Below are 12288 nucleotides of genomic sequence, written 5' to 3' on the forward strand. Positions count from 1 at the left end.
GTATGCTGTACATAATCACAGAAACTGTCAGTGTGTCATTCTGTCAGTCAGTCATTCTGTCTGTCCCACGTTTTTCAAAACCTCTGTCTGAATACATTGCTCTTCTTAATGGGTTCAGTTGACTATTTAATCTGCAATTTCCTATGACCTGTATCCCAAACACACACCATGTGAAACTGTACATGGGCAACTGTGCACTCAATGGGTATGGACTAGTATGTTATGTAATGTTGTAAAAAGGGAAAAAGCATACACAATACTTGCTTCTGACATATTCACACAGTTAAATTTTCACTTTAATACAACTTTAACTTCTATTTATCAATTACAGACTGTTAAATACAGGAAAATACGGTAGACAAGATTACAGGTTTGAAAGCCCTAACTAATTGCTTGGACTTTGCATCTTGATGACCACGGCAACATGACAATGTCATAAGAAAAAGGACAAGACATTTAAAAAAAGAAAGCGTGTGCAACTGTACACAATATTATTAAAGGAAAAAAAATGTCTCTGCTTTCTGTTTTGCTCATCAAAGCAGGACCAACTGCACACAAATCACCAAAATCAAATCAAAAAGCTGACAAAATCAAATATAGAGGAAAGAATCAAGATGGAATTTGAAATACGATTACTCTAATGACTTAATAATTCAGCTGTCCTCTTTGGGGGATTTAGAAAAAAAATACATTTGATGCGACAGTAGCACAGGAAGTCGCTCGCTCTGACAGAACGATACTGAGATGAAGAAAGTACAGTTCGTAGATAAAAGCGTACACGCAGACCTACAAAGTCTTCTATTCATTCCCAGATACAGTACGACTCCTTAGACTCAAATAACCCTGCCATTATCCCGCCTGCCCGTCTTTCTCTGTCCCTTTATGTGCCTGAACATTGGTTTGTGGGGGACGGGTGAAAAACATGGGTCAAAACTGTTGTTGCGAGGTCAATTCATACTGTATCTGTATAAAAACAAGAACATAAATGAAAAATATAAACGAATGGAGCAAGAAACAGTAAGGTGACCTTGCATTTTTATCACAGGGGGCTATTAAAAAAGAGAATAAACAGACGGGAACAAAGGAAAAGAGGGGAGTTGAACAGAGAAAGTGGGAGACGCACAGTACACAGAGAGATAAAGAGTCCGACTTACACAAGGAGAACAAGAAAGACGTCTTGGGAGAAAGAGAGGGACCCGGCCATACTGGTGAAATATCGGCCACTCTATCGCCGCGGTGACAGGGGTCACTCTGGGAAAAGGAAATCAATGCTGACGGCAGTGACTCACAGGTCAGCACACAGCGCTGTGTGTGAGCATATGCGTGTCTCTTTGTGTGTGTGTGCTTTAAGTGTGAGCTTGCGTGTGTGTGTTTCAATTATGCATATGCTAGTGTTAAGTACGTGTGTGTTATGTTTACATGAATGCAGGGTACCAAAATATACACGCAAAAGCATCCAAAAAGAGGAGCTGGAGCGGATGGGGAGACGAGATTCAGTCCATTATATGTGAAGTTAATATTTGATGTGTGATGCAGGCGGACTGGATACCTTCATGTCTGCTGAGTGAACAACTTGCTTTTTTAGGACACCACTTTAAAATACGCCAGACAACAAATGATAAACACAGACAGACTTGTTACGTTCTTTCTTCGTTCTTGACTTTACTGTAAAACCTTTTCTAAGAATGTAAAGTTACTTTGTATTTTAATGGTTTATAGATTGAACAATAATGATAGAAAAGTATTAAGTGTGTTGTAACACAAAAAAATCAAGTAGAATAAAATCTGATTTAAGCATCAACATTTTTTTGAAAGACTCACAAGGTCTCACTTCTAACTCATCAAATAGCGACATTCGTTCAGTGGCCCTTAGCGTCAGGTGCCAACACAAAGTGGCAACCTTTAGCAGCAGTATAAAATGCAGCAGGCGGCAGCAGGAGTCTGCACAGGATGGGCGAGAGGGGAAGTGGATGGTCAAACAAACTTGGGACTTTCACCTAGCAGCCAGCTGTTTGTGTTCCGTGTGAAACCAAAAATTCACATTATTTTGATAACAACATAGTGTGAGATGAGATTTAATTTTGTGAGGACATATCCAGCAGATTGTCTTGTTTATCTCTGTTCATTATTTTGCATCTACATGATTTAATGTTAACTACATTCATATATTGTTTATATATTCTATTTTGCTCTTTACGCTAAATTTGGAACTATTTAATATCGCGCAGCTTACGTGCAGGCAATGAGAGTTATGATTAAGTTTGGCGGAGTGATATATGTAAGATGTGAGATGCCACTGTTGTGTCGATGTTCAGTTTTCCTACGTTCTTTTTGGGGACATTAAAGTGGATCAAGTTACCAAGAGAAGCTGTCCCCGTGCTCTGACTTCACCCACAGCCCTCTGATAGTTAATTCAGTATCTACGTTTATAGGTAAGACAGGAGAGAGAAACCTGCCTTACAATAGTGTGCTAGTACTTGTAGCATACTATGCTACCTTGTATTACATTAGTAACAAACTCTAAGTTTATCGTGAGAAAGACTGCATGCATTAAACAAGCAGAAAGTCCAAATGTCCTGTGAAAATGGAAGCTTATTTTGAAAAGAGACAACGCCTGTAACAGGTGTAAATTAATACGCTGTCCCTGCACATCCGAAACTGATGCAGGAGGGATAGCGCTGCATACTTTTGCGTGTTAAGGGGGATTTATACTTGTGTGGCAGACCGCTGTAGCTTACGCATGTGGCCTATACCGTTGTGAGCATTTATACATGTGCGGTGGTGTGTCTGTGTCACTCTGCAGTTACACCTGCTAAACACTAGTCAGCGGTAGGGTTTCTGTGAAGTGCTGTAAAGTTTAGTTGATTCTAAACACACCTAAAACACACATGAAACACACATTAAACATGGCTAAATAGCGACAATTTCAAACACAAGTACACAAATCAGCTTCACTATAACTCGCAGCATTCACAAATACTTGTCTTCATCTGGACACATTTTCCCCACAAATACAACATGCTAATGTTTTTAGCACAAGTCTATGGCATTTTACATTGTATAAATTAGCCTAGTGGCTAGCAGACTTTTTTCTCTTCTCATATGAAGCCAGGGACAACAGCAACATTTAACAAAGGTAACGTTACAACATTTGGCTCCATCACAACCCACAAGGTTCACTGACAGAACAACTGTCTTATACTAAACACCTTTTCCAAACAAATGTGACATGCTAACGCTATTAGCACAAGCCTATGGCATTTTACATTGTATAAATTAGCCTAGTGACAAGCAGAGATTTCCTCTGCTCATATGAAGCCAGGATAAATCACACACAAGACTTAAAATGCTATTTTTTTTGGAGGCTATATTGTCTTCACAATTTCTCTGTGTCTGTATCTATAGCTATATTTATTATTTATTGGAAAAGTACTCACAGAACAATCTCAGAATGAAGCCTCGTTTAAAAGAATAACATATTAAACACAGTTACCTTAATGAGGATTTCTCTTTATCACGAGTACAGATATTGACAAATTTTATTAGTATAGTACTCGTATTTTTATAAAGTACATTATCTGTACTGAATAATTGTGTAATCCAAGTTTTCGGTTCAACCCCAGTATATAGTATATTTTATCTCTTATTAATTAAAATAAAGTGGGCTTAGTTGTGTTTCCCTTAGACAACATAGAGAAAGGCACACCATCAGAAATACACACAAGATTTTCTCTCCCAATCACAAAACATTCATATTCTAATGTAGCTGCAATGTGACAGTGAGAAGACCTGGCACACGTAGAGGTCAGCCGCTAATACAGGTAGGCTGTGTGTTTGGGAGAGTGAAATATGTGTGTGTGTGTGTGTGTGTGTGTGTGTGTGTGTGTGTGTGTGTGTGTGTGTGTGTCTGCGTGTGCATGCCTTATATACCCTTGGGTTAGCAGGAGTTACGACCTGCTTACATTATTAAGGTGAGTAGTAGGCTGCGTTGTGTATGCCTAAACAGCCAGTCCATTCATTACCGATGCAATCCCCTAAGTACATGAATAAGCACACGGCCTACTCTCTCTCTCTCTCTGCCTCTCTGAACTGTAAAGGAGACAAAATATTGGTGTGATGCAGAGCGCTTTAGATAAATCAGAAACAGGAGCAAATTAATAATAAGGAATAAAACAACATTAGCTGATTAAGTATGTATGGCAGAGTGGCGGCTGTAATTTACAGGCAGCTGGGTTGGGTGTCCGGAATAAGGTCTCATTACGGATCATAGTGTTTGTGCGTGTGTGTGTGTGTGTGTGTGTGTGTGTGTGTGTGGGTGTGTGTGTGTGTGTGTGTGTGTGTGTCCATCCCGTTAGTAATCCGTCACTAGTGGTCTCAGCTTTATGAAAAGGCCTGCAATCTATGATAATGAGCCCTGTGAAGGTTATGACCACGGTAAACTCATTTGTTAGGGGGAGGGCTCATGTGCATATGTGTACGTGTGTGTCTCTGTGTGTGTTTGTGTGTGTGTTGATGTGTAATACAACCATGCCATTATAGAGTGGTGAGGAAATCTACCATTTAAAGTAATGGTCAAAATCAGCGGAGCGCGTGAATGAGAGAAAAAGAAGTACGAGAGTGAGAGAAACAGAGAGTAGGTTACATGGATGTTGCATCACATTGCTTAGTTTTCTCACTCAGTTTTAAGACAAACAGAACAGGCATATGCAAATGCATTTTTATAGAAGGTGCTCTGTCTATAACAAGCAGTGCTGATACTTCCAAAGCGATCACATGGCAGTCTCCAGTAGAGAAGGCAAGGATGTGGAATCTAGTCGCAAAATTTCCGTCACTGTGAGACGATGGAGAGAAAATGGTAGTAGTGGCAGAGCTATACAAGTAGAAGTACTTGTCGGACTAGTAATATTAAAAGTAGAAAGGGTCGCAATACTTCTACTGTAAGAAAGAAACAAAGAAAACTTATGACAGCAACAGTTATTAGTAGAATCGGTTCACTTTCTCTCCTCTATTGTCACCGTTCCTCTCTCCTTTCCCCTCCGTTTCTATCCTTTCCTATCCAGACTCCGACCTCGTCACATCCTCTTGTCTCCTCCTGTCTCATCCACTTGCCCCTCACCCACGCATCCTCCTCCCTGCTCCCCCCCCCTCTTCCCCACCTCACTTTCGCTTTTCTTGTTTCTTCTTTATCTGAAAATAGCCACCCATTTACGCAATCATTCCATTTTTCCACTCCCCTCTGTTCCTTTTGTCTGGAGCTAGGTCAACTGAAAGCAACAGAGGAGAAAAAACAAAAGCAGGAACGTGTGTGCGTGAGTCACCAGATCACAACAGAAAGCGAGGAATAGGGGGGAAAAAATAGGATAATGCAACTCGTGGTGATGGTGACTGGAAGGAACACGCCAGCATCTTGTTCTACCGTGTCAAGAGCTACATGTTTAGAGAGAGTGCAGACTAAAAATGTGGACTTTAATTATGTCCGGAGTGAACTTGATGCAAGTGTAAAGTGATGCAACTATGATGATAGCCTACAGGAAAAACACATCTACTGCCTTACATTCAGAGCTTTTTATTTGTGCCATATTGAGAAGATACTATATGCTGCATCTGTGCAGTCTGCAGAGCAGGGGTCGGATTTACAACAAAGATGCAAGACTTGATTGTAAAGAGGTACGAGTGATCACCAAGTCATCATTTTCAGATTCTACTGGCAGCTGCTTTACAAATAAAATTTCCTACTGCACCGATTATTGCAGAATGTTTAGGAAATGTATATATAAACCTCACTTATAATCTTGTAAGGTACCAAACCTATAATGGCAGGTGTCCGCCTGGTTATAGGTTATGCAAAACATATGCATAATAAACTTTTATGCCACAGCTAGCAGGTTTATTTGGACGGGATTAGTTTTACATAGGGATGTGGACTAATGTCAGTTTACTACAGGATGTCTGTAACATAAATGTCTGATTCGCACAGGACAAGAAATCTCCGTAATTCTACCAGAGATGGGAGTGGTAACTCGTTTTGCGCCCTGGCGTCACCTCTCTGTCGGCATGTGCGTGCTACGTTGCTTCCTATATGTGTAGTAATAATTAATGATTAGCCCATCATGAAATATTGCCCATGATCAGGATTGTGTGTACACAACGATTAGCTATATGGATTTATATTAGGCCTACCTAACACAACCACAAGTCTCATGGCTCTGAAAAGTGCTTTCTTCTTGACCTTTTTGATTGGTCTCCCAGGGCTAGGCAATCATTCGAATGCTTCTTCAAGCATCCTCCATCATTGAAAAAACGTGGAAAACTAGTTGTAAACGCGGAACAATGGTAAAAGGTAAAAGTCGTAGTAATGATTACAGACATGGCATGTTCGGACGGCACTAAAATCCCTGTTAATAATTACTTTACCCTATGTCTCCACGTTAAACCAAACCCTGTCCGAATAGGGCTTAAGTCTACAAAACACTGCAAAAAATGCTACAGCATGGACTGTTGTAGGGCGGCAAATAACTTTTTGATTTGCAGTTCATCTGTTTCGATTTTTGCATTTCATTATTGTTTAATTCATCAAATGTCAGAAGCAGGTAAAGTGCCAGTCACAGTGCCATGAACCTTTTAAATGCAGGGACAAATTGGTCAAAACAGAAACAGGAATTTAAAAATTCCAGTATGAAACACAACACACACACGTAATCATATGTAAGCATAGAGCTGAATTGGTCGGCCCCATATTCACTGCTCCCGATCCATTTATTTGAGTCAGTATCAGCCTGATATCTGATCTCAGTATGACATACTGCATACATTTATTCTCAAAATCAAAGTGAAATAAAATAATTACCATCCAGGTTAGGGAGTCGCAGTCATCCAGTCGTATCAGATGGACTAGTTACAGTTCCATCCTGTGGCTGATATATTAACAAAGGTTTACAAGGGCAGAGCACTACATATGTAAGTTTGGCCTTATGGCTGACCTTACAATGCACTTAGTATCCTGTACAGGGAGTAATGCTGCAGCCACTCCTACAAGCCATTTATTCCAGCTAACGACCGTCAAGCACTCATAAATCAGCATTAGGAACCTCTTTCGCCCTCTCTCTCTCTCTCGTTTAGTTTCCCCTCTCTGTGGCTCCCGCCTTTCCTCGGATATTTTCTGTCCCTTTCCCTCATGCTTTCTTGTCTTCGCCCTTATCCACTCATTTTTACATTTTTACCTACATTATCCCACTGAGATCTTCATCTGCTTGTACATACCCATCTCGCCTTATTTTTGTTTATCTCATTCTCTCTTTTCAATTTACTGCTTCCTCTTTTTCCGTTTGTCCCCACATGTGTCCCTCTGTCTTGCTTTTCCTCCTCTCACTCCTCACCTTTTCCCACCCTTCCTGATGTTTATGTATTGCTTCCTCACCTTTTCCCACCCTTCCTGATGTTTATGTATTGCTCTTACCTCCGGCCATCCATCCTCTCTCACCCTCCCTGTCTGCAAATTCCTCTCCCTGCAGATAGAGACGGCATCCCTGAAATGTCTAACCTGGTATTGGCACCTCTATTGATTTTAATTAAGCTAATTAGTTCATTATTTGAAAGATCAAACGGGGGCATGCATTACTGCATACAGACCGAGGGCTGGGAGGTAGAGGGTGGGGGGGTCTGGGAAGGGTGGGGGCAGTGAAGTTAATATGGTAATGAAGACGATCAATTATCACTCACAGCAAAGTCATTAACAACAGCATTAGCATAGTCAACCATCACAACCCCCTGACCTCCCCTGCTCTCCATCCAAGCTGCTGCTACACAAGCAAACGATATGTGTGTGTGTGTGTGTGTGTGTGTGTGAGTGTGTGTGAGAGAGAGGAGGGGGTGATAAAGGTCACACAGTTCAGAGATTGTTTTTAATGCAGACCTGAATTGAGTTTCCACCTTCTCTCATTGACTGGAACAGAGCAGTCACTAAGCTTCTGTGCACTATGTCCAAAGCATGGATAGCATACAGGCTAGCCAGTCTACTTTATCAGTTATAGTTAAAGTGCATATGAATAATGCTATCAGAATCTCGCTGGTAAAATGGGTATACACATATTCGTGGCACTGCTGCGACATGGAAACAGATTAAAGCTGATTTTATTGCGTCTGCATGTGTGGCCGCGCACTGTATGAATTCAGAAAGCTGCGGTCACTCTGAAAAGAGGGCTGTTTGTCCTAATTCCAACAAAAGTTTTCATCCAACAGCTACGCCATAACTTACAGACTTCTTCTTTTATGTACTGTTTTGTTGAAATGGGTCTTAAGAGTGCTACTACGGAGGGTGCTCCACATGACAGGAAAAATGATGTTCTCATTAGCATGGATTAAGTCATGAGACCAATTTTCTCATTTGGTTCCTGAGCATTTTAATAGCCCCATGTTCTGTGGTTTATGGGGAACGTCATAAATAGTCACTTTGTGAATCACACACACACACACACACACAAAAAAAATTGGAGACTCTCATCACAGCTGGAGACATTCCCGGCATTCAGTTAGCAAATTTGTAGTCGACACTTGTTATAACCCATTTGTTTCTTCTCAGATACAAATAAGACAAAATAAATTAGGTCTTCTTTGTTAACCCTGTCTCTTATAAACAAGGAAAGCTAACAAGCATAGAAAATGGGATACTTTCAATTTAAGCTGCGGCACAACAGAGTGCCACACATCTCCGGTCGCAAAAAAATGTGTTTACTAACATGTGGGTGTTTTGAATATGGCTAGTATGGTAATAATTTGAGAATTGTGTGGGAATGGTGAAATGGCAGGATGAGTGGATCAAAGAGAGGGCCAGTGATCCCGAATGATCCCTGCTGATCTGTTCTGATCTACACTGATCCCCCTCAGGCCTTCACAGTCCCCCCACACTGCCCTGCAGGCCAGGGGCTAAACTCTGGGAATTAAAAAATCCACCCGACAGACAAACACACACACACACAGACTGCACATGATACACACACACACACACACACACACACAAATCATGAAAAATAGCCAATAGACACAAAGACATATCAAAGGATGGATGCTAACACAGACATGAAGGACCAAGAAATAACAGGAAAGAAAAACTAGGACTTAGCTAATGGTTGTGCATTTAAGTCTGACTTCAGATCTTTCTTCACAGACCCGAGTCAAACTCTAGCTTTGGACAAAAGAGTACGACGAACAACTCGCTACCAATCAATCTTTATACCATCTGCAGCCTGCTCTCATTGAAGCAAAAATACAGTATGACATGAACTGACATATTCAAGGAATACCTCACCTCTCTAAATGAACATTTGTATATGAACTGCGAACCCGGTCTCACTCCGAAGTCGTCAAATCCGGCGCTTAGGCCGTGACTTGCGGTGTCAGACACTGATGAAAATGCCCTCCTTTAACGTCGGCATGATACACGACCGGTTGCCGTTATAGTTTAACAGCACTCGGCAGCATCATGGGGAAACGTGCCAGGACAAGAACGAATGTGAAGGACACCGAACACCAACTTTCTCCCAGTAGAGCGGTGCTGAAGGTCCCGTAAGATTATAAAGCCATGTCCTGTTCGTTTTTCCTAGACCCAACCACGTTCATTTGTTGTTAAAGAAAAAAAACATCAGTTCGTGTTGTTGTACTGACGTAGTGCGTTTATTTTGAAAGAGACTGTATGTAGATGGTAAATTTCCTGTTAAGACGTTACTGTAACTTCAAAGAAGACGATGCATGTAACAGGCAGAACTTGACACGGCGGCCCAACTTACCCAGGATACCTTTCACATTGTATCTGGACGTGGAAGGTCCATGACCGAACACCAATATGTGACAAGGTCAGAGTGAGAATGTGTTGCAATTGCTCACCCTGAACATTCTGCATAAACAGTCTCAGGCACGGACGAGATGTGCGTCTGTGCTGTTTATGCAGAAGTGTTTTGAATAATAAGGCTTTAGCGAAAATGTTTGTGTTTGGGAGTTCCTCAGCATACGAATGTATAAATTAAACTTGGATTATACTGCACAAGTTGTGTGAGAAATTATAAACAGTTTTTATATAGATTTGTGGTGTTTAACACAGACTTCAATTCATCAAGAATCTTCTCCATTTTGGGAGTTTTCATGCACCAAAGGCTTGCAAGAAAAACAAAGTTTCCTTCACGAATTCAACGTAACACAGGGTGAGTAATTGTGGTCATTTGGGGGTTGAAGTATCCCTTTAAGTTTTAAGACTGGCTATTTGTGTTTTCCTAATTATACGTCTGAAATTAAAAGGCGAGCGCTTTATTCATCCTCCAACTGTCATTGAAACCTTAAGTTGGCCACCATCTGGCCACCAAAAGTGTCTTCAAGCAACATACTGAATCCCTGCCAGCTCCAGAAGCTGTTCTGTAGCTGCCCTTGTGCCTTTGACCTGCCTGGAAGAACGCGAGTGGAAAAAACATTTCTGCAGAGATCAATAAAGTGCCAATTTTATTGCATTGTGTGATTACTAATCCCTGAGCTGCCAAAATGACCGTCCAGTAAGAATATAAACCAGAGGACTGAGGGAAATGACTATGAGGAAGTTTCCAAAAACTCCCCAGCGCTCATAATAATGCTTTATATTGTAACCAAATGAGACAAAGAAGGTTTTTCCGTGCATTTTTTCACTGGCTGGAAAAACATCCAACTGTAGAAACTGATACTGGCAAGAGCACCGCAAGGACTGGGAGTCTACATCCTAAATTACTACAGATTCTCTGAGTGAAACAAAGCTGTTCAGGAGTCCACTAGGACGACGAACTATACACCTCTGTATGTCTTTCAAAATCCATAACAACCTGTGACAATGAATACTGCACTACTAGGATGAGATGAAATGTACCTCAGTATAATAACTTTGGTCATAAAGAATTACTAGAGTAAATTTAGCAGGATGAAGCACCAGTGCAGTGGGGTTTATCAAGCCTGGACAATAGTGTCACAGATTTTAAAATGATTCCTGTATAACTTCCAGACCAAACTGAACTCAGACATACTGAAGGTACTGTCTTGTAACCACAGGTTAAAATAGACATATTATTAACAAAGAACTGTTTAATTCATATTGTACACAGGGAACATGGAGATACTACATCCGTCTGCCAATGGATGACAAATAGACAACAGGCTAATTGCAGCAGTCTAGAACAGAGAACACAAGCCTTGGATTTCATGACATTATGACCACAAAACAAACTCTGCTTAGTGTCCATTACAGTTCAACCCTATTGTGCATCAACAAGACCATACACTACGATTCAATCAGACGTTAGCCAAGCTCCTATTACAGAGCTCATTGCATCGTTTACATGGTGGAACGGTCCATAAGTAGCTCTAAATGCTCTTCATTTGATTGGATTTCACATTATGGACATCAGAGCAGAAACACACTATTGTCCCCTGGCTATCCTAATAGACTGTTGAGTGAAGCAGTCCATTTGTTTGTATTTGTTTACCAATATAGACCCTGAAAACATACAAAGTAGCATAAACAGACAGCGAGAGCATCGTTTAAGACGGGTGAAAATGGAGATTCAAAAGCTCGGAAGATGGGTCGATGGGGCAGCAACAATCTGTTATGTACCCTCACACTGTGTCTCTTTGGCTGCCCAAAGACGCAGTTGTTGTCACAAATAACAAAATTTTACAACTGTAAAATGAAGGACATTTAGCAGCTAAGAGAATGTCATTTAATTAGGTTTTAAAAAATATTTCTTCTCCTTTTCCTCTTGAGCTGTTTTTTATCTAATCTAGAAGAGAGCTTAATAAATTAATAAAGTGCCTCCAGTTCAATGTGAAAATGAGAAAAAGGTCTTGGCCATTGTCACTGGTAAGTTAGGATGTGTTGCACTATAGTTTGCAGCAAAGAAAAGAGAAAGAGGAAAGAAGAACTGTACAGATGCCGGTATTTTTTTATTTTTTTTTTGTTGCTAAAGCAGTGCCACTGAAGAAAATTAACTTTTAGAGTGATGAAAGTTAAAAATGGAAAGCTTTGAATGTTGGAAAATGCAAAGCATTGTATTACCATGACCTTTGTAACCAGTGCAGAGAGCAAACAAAGCTAGCCCTCTGACCTTCTCCATAATAGCAGATAAGTACTTTGATGTATAAAAGGCCATAATTACTTTTCTGTGTGCAAAATCCACTCAGAGGAGCGAATGTTGATGGAAGCCTGACCGTAACTGAAATGGAACAATACCTTAAGGTCACTACATAGAGTGATGATGTCTTTATAGTCTTGCTTTGTGTTGA

General features: G+C 40.6%; 1 protein-coding gene across 1 annotated transcript in view; it reads right to left on the reverse strand.

Annotated features, from left to right (window-relative positions):
- The window catches only part of LOC126397788 (trichohyalin), a 118133-nt gene that overhangs the window by 97784 nt on the left and 8061 nt on the right, over positions 1–12288 (reverse strand). The gene's annotated exons all lie outside the window — the stretch shown is intronic.

This window comes from Epinephelus moara, chromosome 11 (assembly GCF_006386435.1).
Source record: "Epinephelus moara isolate mb chromosome 11, YSFRI_EMoa_1.0, whole genome shotgun sequence".
In the NCBI taxonomy this organism is placed as follows: domain Eukaryota; kingdom Metazoa; phylum Chordata; class Actinopteri; order Perciformes; family Serranidae; genus Epinephelus; species Epinephelus moara.